This window comes from Excalfactoria chinensis, chromosome 3, assembly GCF_039878825.1.
Source record: "Excalfactoria chinensis isolate bCotChi1 chromosome 3, bCotChi1.hap2, whole genome shotgun sequence".
Classification (NCBI taxonomy): Eukaryota; Metazoa; Chordata; class Aves; order Galliformes; family Phasianidae; genus Excalfactoria; species Excalfactoria chinensis.
The window spans coordinates 81,767,958-81,790,826 of record NC_092827.1 but is presented as its reverse complement, the minus strand read 5'-3'; the positions used below and the strand labels follow the sequence as shown (position 1 = coordinate 81,790,826).

At 41.5% G+C, this 22,869-nt stretch overlaps 1 long non-coding RNA gene across 1 annotated transcript; it reads right to left on the bottom strand.

Annotated features, from left to right (window-relative positions):
- Positions 1–14,183: 14,183 nt before the first annotated feature.
- LOC140250826 (uncharacterized) lies at positions 14,184–18,483 on the bottom strand. Its single transcript, XR_011903286.1, has 3 exons — positions 18,326–18,483; positions 17,462–17,568; positions 14,184–14,558 (listed from the first exon to the last, which is right to left on the bottom strand). It is a non-coding gene; the product is annotated as an uncharacterized lncRNA (long non-coding RNA).
- Between the last annotated feature and the right edge of the window lie 4,386 nt (positions 18,484–22,869).

Here is a 22,869-nt window from a genome sequence, read left to right as displayed (position 1 = left end):
GTTAAAAATAAAGAGCCTATTATATTCAAATGAAACAAAGAACGAAGAGAGAAAATAATAGGCTATAAAAACATATCTGTCAGTGAGGCTGTTTGGGGACTGAACGTTTTCCCTGTGAGGTTCTCAGGAAGTACCAGGCACCCTCCAGGTTTAAAGCTTTCATCCCTGGGCTCCCAGCTATATTGGTTTCCTGTATAAAAGGAATTGAGACGAGAAGAAAACATTTGACCAACTGCCCCGGCAATCATACAATGTTTTATACTTTGTGGAGCCCTGCCTAACACAACAAAACTGAGTATTGTTACAGGGGACTCAAAGAGTCCAACCAATTACGTCCCTTCATGGGTTCGGCTACTCTCGCCTTTGATCACCAGCTCTAACTACCAGCAGTAAAACAAACACAAATCTGCAGACAGCATCAATAAACCTTGCAGTGAGAGGGAAAAAAGATACTCAGTGCCATGTTGGCTTCCCCCCTCCCCCCACTAAATCCCCAGCAAAAATATCTACTGGCTGTCCTCTTCAATTCACAGGCAGATTCAAAGCCAGAGAAGAGTGACTTTGCTCATATTTAAAAGCCAGTCACATGGCATAAAGCAGAAAATTTAGCACGCATATTTAGAAAAAAAATAAAATAAAATCTTTAACCCAGGCAAAATTTGGTCAGCTAATTATGAGGAATTCCTCTGTGCCCTTATTAGACTGGGTTTACATATACGTACGCATATGTGATACATACGTGTACTTATGACACAATGGTTGGTAGAAACACTTCCCTTTTTATATAGTTGGCTTACTGTGTCCATTCCCCCCTGAGGAACTTCCTGCTAAGCACAGCCTGAAAATGGCACACTTCTATCTGTGCTAATACTTCACCATGATCCTACAGTGGCAGTGAAGTGGTTTGGGGAGACTACATGCTGACCATTGCTCACCTCGCACTGTAACTTGGGCTTCATGTTTCCACAAGGCAGAAATTCAATAAAGCAGACCTCCCATACCCAAGCAGCCTTTTCAAGCTTCAAGGCAGTGCTTCAGCATAAAACCACAGTGGTTTACATCATTCAGAACAGACAGGTTGAAAGCAGAGATCTGAACAAAAGATTAGGAAAGGCAGTCTGGTCCAGCAGTTAAGCCACCAGACTGGGACACACAGATCCCATCTCTGCCTGCAACATAGTCTGTGTCCAGGCACAAAATCACATCAGTCTCAATCCTTAGAAATATACAGAGTCTGTATGACCTCGAGACCATCTAGAGTCAGGCATCAAAGTACCTCTGAGGGTCTGGAGATTGTTTACTTTGTGCTGCAATCACTGTCTATAAAATGAGAGATAACACTTCCCTATCTCACATTGAGAACCGAATGCCCAGTATGACCAGGACACCCTGCACACTAAACTAGGTGCTGCTCTGCTTTGGAAAGGCAAGAAGGCAGAACTGAGGCTTCACATCAGCCTCACACTGCACAGCTATCCTGAGAAGGGAATGGTCTGAGTAAAAGCAGTGGACTGCAACCTCACAGACAGGTGAAAGACGAAATAAGATCCTATTCTGTTATCCTTATATCTTTGGGCAGATATTTCTTAATAACGAGTGGGTGCTAACTGGGCTGTACGCCTGCTGTTTGCTTTGTCTGGCACATGATTCAATCCCTGCCACAGTGTAAAGCACTCAATTCATTTAGCTGACTCTCCCCAACTGGCAGAGCCAGTCCTCCCTCCCTCTCTTCCAGCTCTTCTGCTTTACACACCTTGCAGGGCATTTCGCTTGGGAGAAGCACTGCTCCCAGGGCTGACTGGCAGAATCCCTGTCTCTCATGTGCAAATACAGGCAAGACAATGATTTTTTATATATATTTTTTAACCACAACGACCAGAAAATAAGGATTTATTTAAAATTGTCCATGATCTCTTCATGTAAATATTTGCATATTATTATTTAAATAAGTCTCCAGCAGCCACACCAATTCAAAACATAGGATGGGAGAATCTGGAGGAACATACCTGGCATGGCAATGGGAAGTAATTCTGACTTGGGTTCAGCTTCCAGCTCACTATAAACTTTGCACATCATTATCACCAGTCTTCCCACTGCCCCTGCTCCCCTTGCACAAAGAGTCACAGAATCATTGAGGTTGGAAAGCAGCTCTAAAGATCTCTAAGATTATCTACTCCAACTGCCCACCTACCACTAGTAGTGTACACTAAACTATGTCCCTCACTGCCACATCTACATATTCCTTAAACGCCTCCAGGTACAGCAACTCCACCTCCATGGGCAGTCTGTTCCAATGCCCAACCACTCTTTTGGAGAAGTTCTTCCTAATATCCAACCTGAACCTCCCCAGGCACCATCTGGGGCCCTTCCCTCTCATTCTATCACTATGACCCAGATGGCAAATGATCCAGATCATCTTTTATCTCATCGCTTGGCTAAGCTATTCAGAAGATAATCCAGGAAATAACAAATTTACTTTACTGGGAGGATCTACAGCCCCTTGCACAAGAACACAGTGAGTGAACACCTAGAGCATTACTATTAAAACACAGCCAGGGCCTTTTCACTTCAGTAGCACCGCTTACATCTGAATGAAAAAGTAGTGCATGCCAAACAGATAGTAAAGGCCAAAACACATGGGTGATAGCCAAGAAGACAGCTCAAGCTTCCTACTTTACAATCTGTTAAATTCACTTATTTATAATGTTTAAAAGATTCTACATAACTTCTAAGCACTTCTACCCTCACGATAAAAGTAGAAACAAAGTAATAAGCAGAGAAAGGTAAAAATACGAAGTAAATAATCACAGGACGAAGATGGAATAGAAATGAAAACTAAAGCCTTACGCAGAATATGGGGTAGGTAATACAGTACCTAAAGCAAGCAAATATGTATCTAAATAATTAAAGCTCTAAAATAAATTGGAAATGCAGTAGCGCATGAGTGAGACACAAGGTGAAATTGCATCTAACCTTCTGATTCATGCCTTCTGATTCATGCTAACACAGAAAATCTGTTTGTTACTATCCTGGCAGATGTCAGGCTGCATTTTATTCAAACCAATAAAATCTTTTGTGTGGTCTCTTGACCTCACTAATTACTTAATTTACATTTAAGACAATAATGCTGCTTAGTAATGTAAAAGGAAGCGTTCCCACCCCGGAGTGTTATCCCTGCATCTCCTCTGAAGAAACTTTAGACCGGAGAATGCTGCAAGTGAATAGGAGTTCACTACGAACCAGCTCGTAATCATCATTCTTAATTGGTTGGCCTTTGGAGTATTTAAGGTTTTACATATCAATCGTAAACAGCTTGCTCAGAGAAGGCAAAAACTCCAGTTATTTTGACTTACATGATCCTACGGAGAAGTCTGTCCCAAGCAGGCTCCGGGGAAGCAGGATGCAATCCAAAGTTGTGCAGACACTTTTCATTTAAACGTCTTGCATTTTAAACCCCGAAGTCACCTCAACGGTGTGGTGGTCAGATGCCAGTACAGGACTTAAAGGAATGGAGGCTGGGTCCACTGTGCAGCATTATAATCTTATTATAATCTAATTATAATAAACAACAACAAAATCTTATCTTCAATAAAACCTTACTGTACTACAGAAGGGAACTGCACAGCCATTCTATCTTTCCTATACCAGAGTAAGCTTCAGAAGAAGCTGTTTCTATCTACCTCCTTATAGCATCTTCTGTATACACAGTATCTCTTACCTGCAGAGCCTGTAATCCTTTCAAAAATCTAAGATGGCATTACTAATGTGGCACAAATGAAGAACTAAATATGCAAAGATGAAGCCAGTAGCCCTATTTTCCTTCCAGTCACTGTAAAGGGTTGTGTTGAGACAGTATATGTAACAGTTGATCTATCTATCTATATATGTATATATACATATACGAAATAACTGTTTCTTCAATTTAAGAAGTCTGTGAGATAACACAAATGTTTTCCAGCTAAATAAAAACAGGTAAAAATCAACTCAAAATGAAGTTGATCCCCCTAAGTGTCACACTTGGTGAGCATTACCATACTGACTGGCAGTACACCAGCTAAGGACACTTCCACCTGGAGTCATGCTGTGTATATATGAACTGAAAGCAGAAGCTGATTGAGACGACAGAATTACCAGCATCACTGTTTAACACACTTCTGTTTAAAGGTTCTCCTGTTTTGCCATTCGGTTTCCCCAGGCCCAAATCCACCCACCTGTGCTCCGTGCCAGTTGAGAGCCACCTCACTCACACCAACACAAATTTGTGGATGGATGTGTATCAATAAATCAGGTGAGGCCCGCAGATCAAAGTTAATTTTATATATATGTATGTGTGTGTGTTTTTGCTGCTGGATTGTTTTTTGTTTGATGTTTAGCCTGGATCATTTCAGCACAGACCCACAAACAGTTTCATCTGTATAACCAGAGAAATAGCAATACGTAGCCAGGGTGAAAAGGAAGAATTTCTTCGAATTTGCTTCATGCCAAATTCAGTTTAGTGTCTCATTACTTCCTCAAATTTACCAAAGGACAGAAAAAGGAAATGATTGTTACTTTCTAAGAAAAGATCTAAATTATTATTAACTTATTATTGCCACTCTTGATGACATTTGTGACGTCATTGGCAGTCAGGTGAAATCCCTGGCAACTAGAAAAAAAGGCTACGTCACACCCCAGGGAACTACCAACCTGTCAGTCTCGCCTCTGCAATGGGGAATAACACAGAACACACTCTCCTGGAGGTTATGCTAAGGCATGTGGAAGAGAAGGAGGTGATACAAGACAACATGTATGGCTTTACAAACAGCAAATCTTGCCTGGCAAATGAAGTGGTATTCTATATTGGTGTAACAGTATCAATGGACAAGGGAAGAGCTACTGACATCATCTGTTTGTATTTCAGTGAGGCCTCTGACATGGTACCCCACAACATCCTTCTCTCCTAATTGGAAGAATATAGATTTGATGGGTGGATTGTTCAATGGGCAAGAAATTGGTTGCAGGATTGTACCCAGAGAGTGGTGGTCAATGGCTCAATGTCTGGATGAAGATCAGTAACAAGTGGTGACCCTCAAGGACCCTCTTTAATATCTTCATCAATGACATCAGCAGAGGGGTCGAGTGTGCTCTCAGCAAGTTTGTGTACCAAGCTGCATGGTGCAGTTCTGGACAGGCTTGAGCAGTGGGTTGCTGGGCAAACACTATGATGTTCTACGAAACCAAATGCAAGGTCTTGTGTCTGTGTTGTAGGTACCTCCACTATCAGTATGTGCCAGGGGATGTAAGGATGGAGCACAGCTCTGCCAAAAAGAACCTGAGGTTACTGGTGAATGGGAAGCAGAACGTGAACCAGCAATGTACACTCACAGCCCAGAAAACCAACAGTATGCCTGGGCTGCACCAAAAGAAGTATGGCCAGCAGACTAAGAGAAATGATTCTGCCCCTCTGCTTTGCGCTAGTGAGGTCTCAACTGGAGTAATACGTCCAGATGTGGAGTCCTAAGTACAGGAGAGACATGGACCTGTTAGAGTGCATCCAGAGGAGGACCACAAAAATGACTGAAGGGATGGAACACCTCTCCTACGAGGACAGGCTGAGAAAGCTGGGGCTGTTCAACTTGAGGAAGAGAAGGTTCCAGGGACACCAGATAACAGCCTTTCAGTATCTTAAGGGGAGATACAGGAAAGAAGGGGACAGGCTCTTCAGTAGGGTTTGTTATGATAGGATAAGGGGAAATGGTTTCAGACTAGAAAAGTGGTGATTTAGATACAAGAAAAAAGATTTTTACAATAAGGGTAGTGAAGCCCTGGAACAGGTTACCATGAGAGAGAGTGGACACACTGTCCCTACAGACACTCAAGGTCAGGCTGGATGGGACTCTGAGCAACCTGATCTATCTGTAGGTGCCTCTCTTCATTGAAGAGGAGTTGGACTAGATGGCCTTTGAGGGTCCCTTCCAACTCAAATGATTCTATGATTTTATGTTGTCTGTACTTACACCAGAAACAAGACTTGGACATATTACATTCACATTTTAATTCTGCTCTATATTGAAATAGAGGAAATGTTCCTTGGGTGATTCTTGGGAGCCAACTGATCATCACTGATGAAACTCGTTCAAATTTGCCAATTCCTGAAATGTTTTCTGTTGGGCTTTTTTTTTTTTTTCCCTCATATAATGCTGCATTCCTCCACAGCCACAGAGAGAAACCCACTGTAGCATATAGAGGAATGCACAGCATATCAACTGCAAACATATTTCAACTCTCAGAGGTGCCAAAAGCAGCTCATACCATATGAGTGAAGAGGGATCACCCTTTTTACAATGTAGACCATGAAATTCCCACTCCTACAACTGCAGTTTTTCCCCACTAAGAATCCAGATTATAAAAAGTTGGGGAAAATTCTATACAGGTCAAATTACTCTGGTTCACAAATTCAGCAAAACTACAGAGAAGACAAATAAGAAACAATTGTTATCCTGGATACAAAAAATAAGGTACACATAGAGAATTTTTAAAAGAGCACATATAATAAAACAGTGGATAAGACTGAAACCCACTACAATGGGCTTTTGCAGAGACATTCAAGACAGGTCATCAGTTCAAGCCAAACTCCTTGTAGAATAAGTCTCTTGGTAACTATTATCACTTGGATGCAACTTACAGCACAGAAGCCCTGTTTCCCTGCAGCTGTGAGGGTGTACCATTTAAGGCAGTGCTGTGCACACATTTCTTGCACCCTTTCTATATCTGCTACCCCATCAGACAAACATAGGGTAAGAGGGTTGAGATGGACTTTCAGTTAGGAACACTACAGTTTTTCTGACCAAAGCACATTTGTATTGTCCTGGGTTGTGTTTGGTTGACACATCTATGGAGAATGCAAACACAGTGTAATTTTCCTCCAGTGTGTACACAGAGCTAGGCACAGCAGTGCTCCTATCATGAATGCAGCCTCCTGATATTTCTGCAGGGCAAACATGGTAATATTAACAATTAGTCAGTGACTCAGATAAGGCTCTCACAGTTATAAATTCCCCATCCAAATCACTGAGGTTGCATAGTGGTATAAAAACCTCTGACAGTAAGTTATAGCACTCTTCCATAACCCCAGGATACATGTTCCCACCTTCTCCCATGGCCAGCACTAACACTTACTAACCTGATCTCCTAGAAAGAAGGTTCACAGAGCTCAGCACTTCTTCAGGTTACTTTCTGGTTGGATCAGCTCCCTGGAACAGTGTACTAGGGAGACACGTGAGTACTGCTGCTGGTGCAAAAGAAGGGATAATCATGTATTACTGCATGTGGGAAGTAGAGAAAGAAAGAGATTGGTGTACAACCTGTTATGGCATATGCCCTAAAGCTTGATTAAAAGGGAAAGCTTTGGCCATCATGAGCCGAAAGGTAGTCACAGCCTTGGTCTGAAGTTCTCTGCAAAAATTCATAGAAAAAAAAATACATAACCAAGCTTTGAAGAGAGGGAAGATCAGAGTTCTCCAGCAGGCATGTTATTTGGCAGATAGTGATAACCTCTGGGCAATTATAAAGTAAGAGCACCTGCCAGGAATAAACTGCTACACATAGGAGCACTCCTTCCAAACACCTATAAGCCCCTAAAAATTAAATGTAATGGAGTGATCTCTGACAACCCCTTCGTCTCAGATGCTGCTCCCCCACAGGAGGTAGCTGGGGGCAGAAGTCAGCTGGGAGGAGTAGCTGTGTAGCTCAGAGGTTCCTGATGCACACAAAACGGACCAGCAAGACTCTACAGGAGGCCGATCTCTCTCAGACTTCATTTGCAATTGGCATTTCTGCTATGCCAGGCTCCAATACAATCCTTTTGTCTGCAAAGCCTTCACATGGCCCTAACGCACCAGCTGCCCCAAAAGAAAACTGTGTGTTATTTTAGTGGTAGGCTTCTCTTCTCAGAGAAGCTTTTCATTTTTAAGATATATGTAAATTCATTTGGTACTCAAAATGTACCTCTTAAGAGAAATGGCCATCAAGAGTAGAGAGTAATGAAAAGCTCTAATACTGAGCTGCAATTTGTATTTACCAAAACACTCAGAGCCATTTAAGGAAAGGTTCAAGTGCAAGCAATTCTTCCCTTACACAGAGCTGAGCCTAACTAGCATTTCAGAAGATTAGAAAACCTGCCCAAAACATTTCCAAGGTAGTCCCACAGTCAGAACAACGGGGAAGAAATAAGTTTCTCTAGACAAGAGGCTCGTCTCCTAGCTGCAGATAGTCTGGGCAGTTTCCAGCAGTGCAAGGCAGAAAGCGCAAGGTTCAGCAGAGATGTTCTGGAGATGGGAAATCAACCAAGGTCAGTGCCAAACCACTGTGATGTTGTTTTCCAAGTGCACCTACCTTAACCCTTAACGTAGCTTTCAATTTAAACTGATCTACGTTTGTTGTACATTATTATGAACAGCCAAAGTTGTTTATCCTGGTAAGATTCCCTAGCTAGCTTTGGCTCACTCAGTCCCTTCTGAGCATAGGGACATGAAGACCAGAGTTTGATTGTCATATCTCAACAGCTATCAGTCAGAAAACTATAGTATTACAGAATCTGTTCCAAATAGTTAAAACATTCCCCCTCAAAGCACTCGAGTTAAATTTCTCTCATAGGAAAAGTAAAAAAAAGAAAAAGAAACGCTGATACGTTGTCAGATCAGACACTGACACAAGTTCAGATTTCACATTTGCAGAGCCCCAGATCTAAATCCCAAGTAATGAACAAGCCTGGATCTCCATGCTTTGTTTTAATTGAAATCAATGTCTTTCCCATTCTGTACATTTATTTAAGGTAAGAGCTTAGGCATTTCCTAGCAGAGCAAGATGATACAGAAGCACAGCAGCCCCAGGAGAGGCATCTGCTCAGAACAGCAACCTGCAGGACTTGGGGGAACCAGAAAGGCAAAGGAGGCTGCCTAGAGAACCAGCAAAGTCTGATAGCCAGAGAGAAAACCACTAGTGCTGGAACTGCAGTGTATCAGAGAAGAGCTGGGAGGCTTTGATAGGTGGCTGTTGCACCAGCCAGTAAGCAACACCCTCTTTTACTACTGAAAATGATGAAGGACACTCCTGTGGCCTTAAGGAATACCCTGCTCAATACCTGCTTTGAAAATCTCCCTTCTCCTCACACTCCACCTCCTGTCTATAACATCAGTAAAATGCCATGAAGGGTGACACAGTAGCAGCACTTGTGGAAACCTGCCCAGGCATTTGTCATCCCAGTGCTGTCTGAAGTAGCTCTGAGCAGATTAGGTATTCAGATGTAAAAGTGCCTGAAGTGCAATTCTGGCTTTGTCACACTAATGACACTATTCTCAAAGGGCCTTTCAGACCATGCACACAGCTCTGGACATATACAAAGAAATAGGAAAATTATTTCAGCCTACAGCCCCCAGATTCCTTGTCCTTGGCCCAGACCAATGTAAATACTATCCAGAAGGATATCCAGGAGGCTGAGAGACTCATGCCTAGGAACTCTGCTGAAGGGCCTACAGCATCCCCTTAAGAGCCCTTTTAGGATTCTGCAGAAGGCTGACAACTACTGAGACTATTGGCATGCAGCTCACATAAGGAATTTATTTCTTTTATCAGGTGAAGTAGATAAAGTTCTCTTAATCCTTGCAGACCGTTAAATATGTATCTGTGTCAGTTTCTCCTTTTTCTGATACTTCAGATTGCCATGGTTTGCTTTCCTCCTGTAGACAATCCAGAGCGACAGCCTGGACAGTGTCACAGAAAATATGCATGACCAGGGGAAGGTGACTCTAAATACCTAGAATACTGTCTATTGAGAGTGCTTGAGCTCAGACAGAAGTGAAAATGGGAGGAAAGGTAGAAGAGAAAAGGAAAACAGATCGTTTGGGCATCTTCAAAGAGGGAAATACTAGAGGGCCTCATCTAGGCTGCCCTTTCCAACAAAGCTGAGGAAAAATATGAGGAGATTTGGAAAAGAATATCAGTATACATCATATACTTTATGACAATTCTTGGTTCAACCAATCTGCCAGACTTAACAGTCCCATCGCACTCCAAGTTCAGATTTTGTGGATGCTTCCTATTTAATAGAGATTTACCCAATTTCCAGCTTCAGAGCATACCCAGCTTTTGGGAGGGCTTAAACATGGAGACCAGGTGGCCTGAGACTGTGTATCTTATCTAGGCTAGTTATCAATTGCTTGGCAAAGATGCAAACATACCATAATTCTGTGGCACGTTTGCCTTCTTACCCTGTAACATCAGCAATCAAGGATGACCACAAAAAGCACGCCAAGCATTCCCATTCAGCTGCTAAATCTGAACAATTTTGCTTATAGAAAGTCTGCCAGCTATAAAAATAACTTCATTCCAGGTGGTTAGTGGCAGGGTGGGGGAGTCAACAGGACATCAGAACTGCTGTCCACACAGAAACTTCATGTTTTTGCCAAGAACATTTAAAAAAATCTGGATGACATATGAGGAACACCTACAATTTTCTGTGCATGACCCAACTGAAAATATTGCTTCAGCTGATCTGAATTATATCCTGCATTTGAAGATTTATTTCAAAGAGCATTTATAAATACAAGAAGAAAAACCTGAAGCGAGAGTCATAATTTCCATAGTCTTCCCTGTGTGAATAAAGGCTGTTGCTTCTTTTGAAGACAGAAGAAATCACAGCACTCATACCAAGAACATGTGAAAGTTCGCATCCAGCTCAGGTCAGATCAGAACACGTGCTAAAGCTTGACAAACTTTTCAAATGCTTGGCAGCACATTTCAACTTTTGTAAAGCCCAAGGTTTCCTAAAGCCATGGCAGTATCTGATCGCAGACACTCAAACGTCAAAGTTGCCACAAATGACTATATTGGGACAACTGTGTAATATCTGGCTCTGATGTCTCTACCTTAATCACTCCAGTTATTCAGTATAACAATTAACAGTACAACAAAGATGGAAGACTACTGAGGATAAGCTGGTGTATTAAAAAGGAAAAAAAAAAAAAAAAACAACAACAACAAAAAACAAGTCATGTTTAATAAGTTTATGGGCTATCCCTTAAATTGTGACCAGAGCAAAGGTGCGTGGCCTATACATTTGCAGATCAAACTTGGGCAGAGGAACCTTCACACAACATCCCTTTTAGCAGTTTGAAGCTTTGAACTACATCTTGTAAGGTCCTCAACTGCCATTTTAAATGGCAAGTTTGTACAAGGAGACCCCATATAACCAAGTAGATCTTTCCCCAGTCCACAGGCTATCCCATCATATTCACACTGCACTGTACCAGAGCCTTTTCAAGGCCAGCTTGCATGAGTATTATGGTTCTCTGTGCAGCCAAATTAGGGTTGAACCATTGTACCTGGTCTGCTTAAAATCACAGAGTTATAAAAGAATGTTTGCAGTGTACTATCTACATAATTTTACTACAAGGAAAATGATTTGATCTTACAATCTAAGCAAAGAAAACCTTCCAAGGATCTTTCTCTGTTACCTTTACACTTATCTTCTAAAAAGAACAGAACATGAAGAAAAATGCATACAAGATGGGGATGAAATGGCATGAGAAAAAGATACAGGTAGGTCAGAAAGATTAATGGTTTTTAATGGTTAATTAATGGTTAATTTTTTTCTTTTCTGAATTGCTGGTATGAATTACTGTTCACACTCACTGAAGCTGTGAACACTTACAAAATGCAAATATTCTCCTTCATACTTTAAATAAATTAGAACTTAATTCTCTGCCCAGAATTCTTGGGTCACCCTGTGAAGCAAAGGTCTCAGTCATGACCTCCAGCACAACATAGCCAAAGTGAACTTGCCAGGCTGATGTGAAACAGAGCTTCCAAAATTTTTGTCACATAAGCTTTAATAAAGTCACGATAAACACTTCTCAGAACTCAAATAAAAGACAACCCTAGAGCATCCCATATGTCCAGTCTAAGGAAATTAATCTAGTCCACTAACACTTTTTCTACAGACACAATATTTCTTCTTCAGAACACGGTACCTTTGTGATGGTTATGGGAGAATGGGAATAAATGTACCTTCACCTTGACGATTTATTTTCTTCCCAGTAGGTTCTGATATGACCTTCACCATTAATGTGCCACAGTGACTCACAACAGTGCATTACAACGTGGCCAATGTGCCGTGCTTTGTTCTTCTGAATGAATCTGGAGTTGTGTGTGCACACTTCAATCACTTATTTTATGTACAACTGGTTGTTTATGATAATAACAGCAATGGTGCAGCTTGAGCTAACAGCAGTTCCTTTTTTACAGTCCTGTATTAAGACCCTCCTGGAGCATGAATCACTCTAGCAGTTCATCATAACCAAAAGCACCATATCCCATGCTCCAGCCCTGCCCTCTCCTCTCCTTCTCAGTCACGTTAATGCACTCTTGCATCAAACTCTGATGTTCACCAGAGCCTTCACGGAGCTGATTCAGTTCATTAACCCAGGAGCAAACAATTCACTTTTTTGTCACATTAGTTTTCTTCTGGGCCAGTGAGTTGAATCCATTTTGCTTACAGCTGACAGGCACTAGACTTGCAGTAGGCAGCCAGGAGCAGGAAAGAGAAGTAATGAAGATGGGGTGCAGGATATACACGATGCAGAAAGAGACACGACCAGCTGTAACATGCTGCTCTACCTTCAGCAATCTGACTCTGACTGAAGAAGGTTTCTTGGCAGATGAGGAGCAAAACCTCTCCTCCTTGAGCTCTCAGCAGCTGCCCACAAACCCTTACTGCAGACCGACCATTAGGGACCCTGACAACAAACAGAGAGACTTTGAACCTAATCTAATACCCCATGGAAAGCCAGGGCAAAAAGACTTGATGCACTCCTGACATCTGCCATTGCTGGAGAAATACACGCTGCAGGTTTCTGACTGTTTGCTAATGGATAACAGTTTTAAGTCATTTCATCACCTGCAACCAATCTGGGGGAAAAAAAAACACCCCCAAAAAAACCAAAAAAACCTACAAAAGAAACACAGTTCTGCACAGACCAACTGTGTACATACCAGAAAGGCAGTCTGTTATATTCTTAATCCTAAATTCTTAATCCCCTTCCTACGCATACTACAGATTGCTTGCCCCTCCTTGATCACTCCTGCTCCTTGCCAGTTTTCTACACAACTTCTTCCCATCTGCTGCTTCTTCATATACACAGACATAACCCTACAGCTCCTACAGCCTACTCATTTTATAAAGCCTCTAAAAGCATTCTTCTGCCATGCATGTTTACAAGAAATCAACTACTAATAAATGTCTGAGAAGAAAAAAAGCTAACACTTAAATATGTCTAGTACATTTAATATCACTCTTTCCCTCCTTCCCTGTTTGCTGCATGCCAGGGCATAAATTTAAGCTGCACTGGAGCTTAATTCCTTTGACTTGTTTGAAAATCTCATTTTAAGGTGCAGTGCTTTACACCGGAGGTTCACCCCATTCCATCCAGTTTATTCACAAGAAAAATCACACATCATTAAACCCGACTCCATGTGAGCTGACACTCCCTTCCAACAATGAAAGCGATTTGTTACTTTTCCTCCAACAATAGCTATGAGGGAAATGTTCCTTTTCCACAGCTGTTTCTTGAAAACCTACCGGTCCACTACAATGTCTGACAGAGCTTTCAATAGAGTAGGTTGGACGTTTATTCATCATGAATTGATCCAAGCTCTTGATAACCTGATAAAAGATGCAGTTGACTGCTTTGTAAAACAGCCTGGATTTCAAAGGCAGTAGAAAGCAGTGGATAGCACAGTATTTATAACCAGTCTTCTCAAAGGCAGAGTTAATCTGCATAATTCATTTGCTCAGTGGTACTCATCTACACATTAGCCTTACATACAAAATCTAACCTACATGTAAGGTTTCAGTTTAAATTTTGGATTCTCTTCTTACAGTGTTTTGCATCCCAAACAAATTGCTCGTAACAGCCTAGCCAAAGCAAATAAGTTCTATTAATATACAGCAGTTATATCTCATGCAAGCAACTCCCTTGATACCTTTCTCTGCCACCACCACAGCATCCGTGATACCATCAGGCCTAGGTAGAGTTACCATCCATAGCAGAAACCTTCCAAAAGCCACTCTTTCCAACTTTCAACTCTGCAATGAATTGAAGAACCACTGTTGTGCAGGGAAAACCCCTGCTGGAAAAGAAGGGGTCTGAAATTATTGAGGAGGAAAGCAGACAGGTTCCTCTAGGTGGTAAAACAGGTTATGGTTTCCCTCCAATAACAGTTACCATAGCCTTTGATATTCTACCTACTTTATCAATTTGCCCTGCTTTCGTGGAGTAACAGCTGTGATAACACAGAACCCATCTCCTGTGCTGCCCATCTCTGCACAGAGGGAAACCAGTGAGGACAGAGCAAACACTTGTTGGGAGCCTTCAGCTTGCTCAGCCAGGAGGCGAAAGACAAGTCAGCATCTGACCCAGGAGTCAGAGGTCACCCCTCTGGGGAGCCACCAAGCTGCTGGGTCCACTTGCAGTTAATCCCCAGTGAGTGCTTCTCCCTAAAGGATTTCTTTATTCTGTTAGCTGAAAAAAAAAAAATAACAGAGTTAACAAGCCCAGTAAAAATCCATGAGTCAGGCAAATCCTTAAGGATCAAGTGTTTTGGGGAGGGGAGGGGGTTGGAACATAAACTAATCCAGGAGTCCAAAACATCTTTTGCCAAAGCCTTTTAAAACACAAAAACTACACTAGGGTCTCCTCATTAGTTGCGATTACAAGGAAGGCATTTCTTTCTTTCTTAACTAAGAATCTCTTCTCAACAACACAAACAATGGGTCCCATTGACGTGGTGCAGTGCTTTCTAATCCATCTGACCAGCTGGCTTTGTATATCCCTTATACATACTGCTGGAGGAGAAAGAAAGGCCTCTCTGGAGAAGCGCATCCATCTCCACGATAGAAATACCAGTTCTACTGCTGGATGGACTGCAGTTTCTTGGGGAACAGATACAAACTTCTCTTTAATGAAAACATTTATAGAACATGGTTTTGAGTATTAGCAGTGACTCACATAAGTTATAAATGATCCTTTCCCTTTTTCCCCCAGAAAAAATAATTACAAATGTCTTAGACATTAGTTCTGCCACCAGCTTTCAAGCCTTGAAATACCAGCCACAAGCTGGCATGATGAATGCACTCTAACACCAGCTAAATAAAAAACACCAGTTTTTATTAAAATAAAAGTACCAGAGAGGTCACTAAAGTTTGGTAGACATCTCACAAATCAGCATGAGGACAAGGCAGGGCAGCACATACACAGCAGAAAGGAGCAGAGGTAACGGGAGCAGCCTGGATGACCTGGAACTCCCTGCAATACTAGTTTGCAGTGCATGTTCTCCTGAGCCATTTCTGGAGTCAGGTTGGGAAGAGGTGAACCCTTGGCTGCTGCCAACTCTTTTGGTGGTTTCCAACTTGAATCAGTGCTGATGCAACAAGTCAGAGCTGCAGAATGCAAGTGCCAACCTCCATCCTGCTCCAGCCACGTGGCACAGTCCCTTTTCCCAGGGCACTGGCACCCACATTCACTCTTCCTTTCACACAGTGAACTTCATTTATTGAAAAAGAAAGAAAAAAAAAAAAAAAAAAAGAAAGGAAGGAAGAAAGGGAGGGAAGGAAAGGAAGGGAGGGAAGGAAAAAATAAGAAAACCATGCATCAAGATCCTGTCATTTTAAGTAGCTGAACTATATCATAGGGCAATCCAACACGCACAGAAACCACAGCAGCTGGAACCAACACAGGTGTGGGGACAGGATCTTCCCCTTTTCACAGCACCATGACTCCCTCTTTGACCCAATCCACATTATGACACCATGCCCCTAAATATCCTTGTCTTCCTATTCTTTAGTCCAAGATCACTCTTTTCTCAAAGCAATATCTCTAGAAAGTACTTTGGCTGTTGACTTTCCCATCCTATCACACACATTCTCATCATTATATTATTTTTTTTTTCCAAACACCAACAACACATTATAGCAAGGGTTGGACCCAACACAGCTCTTTTCACCAAACATTAATTCTCATAGAAAGAAAATTTAAAAGACATTCTTGGATTCATACAGCACATTTCAAATCCAAAACTTCCACTGGAAGCTGGTACAGATGCCCAAACATACCTGTAGCAAATTAATTTGTAATTTCACACAGAGCCACAAAGTTTTCCGCAAATATGCTCTTCCCACATAACCTCTATTCAGTTTTAATTGCCTGATTTTTTTTTATGGACTTTCCATACTTTTACATCATTCACATCACATAGCATAGCTGTTGTCTCACAAGCCATCTCATATCTCATTCTGTTCCGCAGCTTGTGTCCTTCAAACCAAGTAAGTTCTCCTCATTTTGCTTCACATCCTGAGAGCAGAAAATTCACCAACCCATTGTTCTCCTAGTAAAATCCTAACCCTAATTTAAGGGATGCAGGTGTAAGCACTGCCTGGGGCAGCACCAGGAGGTGGCTGGGCCAGGTTACAGCAGGTGCAAGGATGAGACTTGGAGTCAACAGCTGTTTTTTTCAAGGGTAGTTGGAACTGCAGCTGTATTTTGGCCAACTTCTACAACATGATGCCTACCTGGAAACACTTCTCAGGCTACACTGTCATTGAGCCCCCAGCAGAACCATAAGCAGAGCAGAGGCTTTGATAGCACACACTCAGCAGGGCTAATGCAAATACAGTCATGACAAGCTCTGAAGATGCAAGTCAGAGCTCACTCCTTGCTCCAAACTCTTTCCCCTCCCTTCACGTTTGAAACATTTCCATCTGCCTGCTGGTAAAAGATGTCTTCTTAAGCAATTCACATTCAGATATTTGGGTTACATCTGTAAGGGCTTTCCTGCCCTAATGTTAAAACTAGTGTAGAAAGATTATTGTGAATGCTGCAAGAAAATAAAATATTAAGTTCATGAACAATTGACAACTCGAGGTAATTCTGTTCTGTGTTTTCCAAGATACATGTGTATCTACAATTAATAAGAGAATCACAAGGATAACTCAGAACGAGTAAATCTAGAACTATTGAACAGTTCAGTCATTGCTCTGATGTTTCCTATTCTACTCAGAGCTGACAGCCCCAAGGATAAAGTCACTTAGCCTTGTGTAATACACAAGGGAAGCAACATGGGGAAGTACTGAGTGAGAAAGCCAGGGAAAAGATACACATCTACCAGAAGCAGTCTAGCAATTCTTTTCCTCCTAAGCCAGATTTCCCTCAAAGCTGTGAGTAAAGGAAACAGCAAGCTGGATACTTAAGAACTTCTAAACATAGCTGTGCTGCTTTACTTTTCATGTCTATCATTTGCTGGGGCTTTGCACCTTGCCTCCAACCTCCCCACTGTGAAGCCCTCTGTCAAGTAAAACCTGTTTGCCCTTTGTGTGTGCGAGTGCCCTTAGACCCAAACCCAGCCAACAGTTTAGAGTAAACAGACCTACCCAGGGAGGAGCTGGAATTTGAACAGCAAATCATGTGCGTCCCAAACAATTACTCCCTCTCCAGGTGAGGTAAAGCAGCAACATTTCTGGTGTCTAAGCAAATTTCTCTGCAACAGTAGGAAAGAAGGGAGATGGGGCTTTTTTCATCACGAGCAAGGCAATGCCTTAGAGGGATTCATCAACAAAAAAAATTTGCTTAGCTAACTAGTCTGCTCCTTTTGCTTGTCTACTGCTGATTTGTTCAGCTAATATTTTAAGAACAAGTGGTTATGTAGGTACATCCTGGAACCACCCTCTTAGCTCAGTGATCGTGTCTAAATTGTTCTGCTGACTATCTTACACAAGACTTGCATAAGTAATGCATTCTGCTCCTGGTGAGCTTGGTTGTTCTAGCTAATGAGGAGCACCACATGGCAAACTTCCCATACTGCAGAACGCCTCAAAACACCAGTGCTTGACACAGGACTCATCCTTCTTTAGCACAATGCTGACCTTTCAAAGAAGATTAAACCTAGGCAAGCAATTGAAAAGACTGAGCAAGCTGAGACTGGCAACAAAGCCAAACACTAGCACAAAGGAATCATAGAGGGGATAGAAAAGAGTAGGAATAAGGAAGGGAGGTAATCACTCTCCATCTGAGAGCAGGAATCAGAGAGCCCTCAGCATGGAGGGGTGTGAGTACAGAAGGTTAAGATCACTTCTCTCCATCTCCCCTTCTTACCACAACCTCCAGTTTAAGGAGTGCTCACACTGAGATCTGTAAACTATCCTGCTACATATGCATGCTGTAATTACACTGAGTAGTCCACTCATCTCTTGATCATTTGAAATGTAAATGACAAGTCTCAGATAAAGGCTACTTACTTGTGGGTAGAGCATATCCCATGCAAGTCCTGCACATCCTGCTCCCCATGGGAAAACATTTCCTTTATACTCTGACGTAGAGTATTTCTCTGGAGACAGGACAGGGTGCTGGTGGCCAAGGCAGGTGAGCTTCAAAATCACTGTGGAGGGGTTATCAGTGTCAGCCTGTAAACCAGAAGAGTGATCGACTGAAACACTGAGTATTGCTCATGATTTCATTTTTTTCCTCTTTTCCCAAAGCCCAAGGGTTCGGGCTTCGTATGCACAGACAAGCAAGAAGATAACATGCACAAAATAAATAGCCCACATGTGTCACACACATGCTGTTATTCAGAAATGAGAAATTCTCACAAATTAAGACAGACACAAGATTGATACCATTCAACAATGCTTTGATAATCTAAAATGTGTGGTTTTCTGTATTAGACAGTAAGTAAAGTATTAGCTGCAAATGTACACTAAAGCTATAACAAAAGATAGCCACTGGGAATAAAAGATAAAACAAACCAACAAAAAAACCCACCAAACCAACACAAAACTAAGAGAGGTTGGGAAATACATAAATGAAGGTAGATGGTGCAACCATCATTTGCCTTCCTTGTCATTATGAGGTAGTCCCTATTACGTGATTACACGCTGTTTTAGCCTGGACTCCTGCCTCATTCGGTGCATAATTGCAACGAAAATGAAGGTAAATGTTTTAATGCTAAATGTTTTGGAAGCTTCATCTAGTAGTCACTACAGCTTTGCTTATAAGACATGTGGCATATGTTTCTTCCTACACCGAAACACAGCTAAAGCTAAAAAGCATATGTTAAGCACCAATAATTTTATTCAGTGCGATCAGTCTGGTTATATAATATCAATCTAGCTTGAGTGATGAGCAAACTTTGGATTCCCAATCAGCTTTGTTGTTGGCAGGCATTGCGCTCTGTTGTGACCTGTTTTTAACCACACCTACAATCACAGTGAGCTAAGGTAACTCCTGAGATTGTCTTTTATCTTCAGTCACTTCCTGTTCACACTTCATTCTGCCAACACCTCCTGTCAGGATTATTGCTGTTTATTTCCCATGAATATCTAAGAATATCATTCATCCTGGCAGTAAATGTTTCCATGCAGTAAGGCATGCCACAGAAGTGACCTGCAATATTTCCTAAAAGGTTACTTGATTGACATCTTATTTGGGAAAGTAAACAGGAAGACCTACATTGTCTGTCATAAAAAGCAACAGTATTAGGCTGGCAGAAATCACCAAAGCAGTTATGCCAGTGTAGTTCTCTAGAAATGAAAGTCAAACACAGATTAAATCTAGCAGCACCAGTATTATGGGTCTGATCTTGAAAGTTCTTAGTCATATTGAGTTGTTTCCTCTTACAAATACTCAGATGAGCCACGTTGCAGATGTAAGATAAACTGTGCTGGTTGTTAATGATGCAGATCCAAGATGTCTAAGAGATGTTGGTTTTATTGAGTTTATGGGCCTTGTCTGCACAGCATAACAATGGAGTCTTGCCTTAGCCTCTTAGAAGTCAACACTGCCCTTCAACAGCTACACCTAACAATGCCTAACCAGTCAGCCTACTTTAAAGACAGAGCTGAGGAGCCCCAGTAACTAAATACTCTCTCATGAGGACCTGCAGATGTCAGCAGTGGTAAGTCCCATCCTCCCTGCTATGCCACATCCCACAGTGCTAACCAACACAACTGACGGAAATCACTTTCTACAATTTCTATGGGAGGCAATGTGGCAAACCCGTATCAGGGTACTTATCTGAAAACAAACTCCTTTCTACTGCAGATACAAGTGATGCATAAATAAAGGCACATTAAATGTGCCTGTCAGAATGCCAGTCCAGTATAAAGACAAAATATCCATTTCTTGCACTAGTTATTACTCAGCTTTGGAACACATTGCTACAGGATACTGCAGAAATCAGGATCAAACTGGTTCAAAAGAAACTGAAAAAATTATGTAAGAGTGATCCATCAAGGGCTACAAACCACCTTTGTCTCAGCAATGCAAGAGACAACTGACAACCGGGCAAACACACACAAAAAAAATCATCACTGTAAGTCTGCCTGCTCTTTTAGCTTGTTCCTAACCACTGACAGAGGCAGAATAACAGGAACTGGCCTTGCATTTATATTACTGCACTCTCCCTCAGTTAGGCAGGGATTTCTATTTGAAGCTCAGCTTTCTGCTATTCTTCATGTCACGTCTGTGTCTTCCAGGGTAGGTACAGCTATCTCAACTATCAACCTCTATAAAGGACTGCCAACAAAGAGCAGCAAAAATGATAGACACTGAATGCAATAAAGCTTGCGAGTCTCCATGTTCCACCCCGCTCGTCATCTGTGTTGGCCTCACAGAATCTAACCACTGAGAATTATTCTGCATCTTCCATTTTGTATACTGTGTCTCTCTCATTCTCTCAAGCCAGAGACTCACCTTGGATAAGACTCCTCTGCTATCCAGGGTGAAAAAAGTCATACTTCAGTCTTACAACAGTCATAACCACTTCCCTGTGTTGTTCTTTTTTCCCCTCTTCTGTTGAAAAACACGCTGCTTTATGTTTGTTGTGAGATGAACTGTCATTCACTGCTGCTTGGAGCTGCCCATACTGCTGTTAAATACTTTCATATCTGAAGACCTCTCTGCCTGAGTCAACTGAAAACTGTTGAAAATGTCAAGTATTTAAAAATTAACTACTGCCAGAAATAGTCACACTACTTTCAGACAATCTTACTTCTGGCAGGACCACTTGAATGCAGAAAGTAAAGCATGTTTGAAATCTCCATCTAGACTGTCTCCTCCTCAGTATTTGATAATACCAGTTTCTGCATAACTCAATAGTCAGTTGAAACTATACCTTTAAGAAGCTTTCAAAGGGCCAGTCTTCTCCCCATAATATTTATATACATACTAACTACACTCTGTTTTCTCCCGCAAAAACATACTTGGCATTTACTTTCTCAGTGATTTCTTTCTCCATGCATAATTACATTACATACACTAATACATGCATTTGATTCAGAGGTCCACTTGTTAGCCTTGCAAACCAGGAGAAAGATTCGTGAAAAGGAAGGATCTTGTCCCTGTCTGAGCAGGGAGTTGGACCAGGTGACCTCCAGAGGCCCCTTCCAACCTCAAACATGCTTTGATTCTGTGAAGGTGTTTGGTTGCTTGTATGAACAAGAGTGAATGACAGATATACAAACAGGTCATAACCTCTAAAATTCTTGCAGGTACAATCTAATTTATAGACGTTACTAAAGTCATTTCACAAATATAACCACTCGTGGACAGAAAACAATGTTGGTTAGAAGAATCAAAGGAATATTACACCCTACTTAAAAGGAAAAGAAAATATTTCCAGTATTAGAAAGCTGGGAGACCTAATCGAAGTACTAGGCTAGAACTTGGGTCTCTGACCCATCCAGTTCGCCTTGCACAGTTAAGACAGCAAAGCAAATGCCACCAAATAAAAAAAAAAGCCCTGAAACTGCTAAGCATAGCATAGAAAACATTTGAAAATTATCTTCCACATGCTTTTTGATCAACAGCTATGGGTGAGATTACAGCTGTTATAGGTATGCGTTTATTTTGTTCATGTTAAAAACGAAAATCAGAACACCTTATGTTCCTTCCACTTTGACATTTCACTTTGACTTTCCATTTATATAAGAAATAAGAAGAGCCACATGAAAGGATGAAAAAAAGCACTGTTGAATTGCATGAATGGATTCACCACAAACCTCAGGGACCTCCAGGTTCCGCTCAACCCAATTTAATATCTCTTCTGTGCTTAGTACTATTGATCCTCCTACCTCTTCATCTATAAATTAGGACAACTGTCCTCATAGATTAGCGGCGAAGCATGCTTAGCTTCTCCTTTTTAAGTAAAATCTCAGGTAGCAGTTATCAGGCAAATTCATGATTGTAAATAAAACGGTATTGTTTTTAATAGCCAGTCTAAACACTGTCTGAAGATGGCACATTCCCTATTTACTTTTATTTTCACATATCACATGAGTGACATGTTGGCATTCTCTTTATCATTACAATATGGATCTCCTGAATCTTCCAGATTTCTGGTGAAGGAAACAGCTACCTACAGACCAAGTACAGAGACCTAGATGAATCACATTACAGAATTGCATTTAAATACTGTTAGCAATAATACTGTCAGCTTTTGCCAGGCTGATAGGTCCAGTATGTTAGTAGACTCATTTGACCTTGAAAGTATACTCCTTACCTTGCCTCTTGTAAGGGGAGCTTGAAAACCTGAATTGTTTAATGGTTTCTTTTAAGTGATGTCACCAAGGTAAATAAATACTTTTTTCAAACATGCCCTTGAAACAGAACAAAATTAATCTTCTCCTTTGGGACACTTGATTCCTTAGATCTTCCTTTCAGCATAGCTCTTATATTCTCTCCCTACATTACACAGAAGGAAGCAACCCAAACCAGTGGCAACATTGCCAAGAATGTTTTGTCTAGCTTTGGGTGAACCCTTCTGGCAAGCTTTTATATGCTCTGG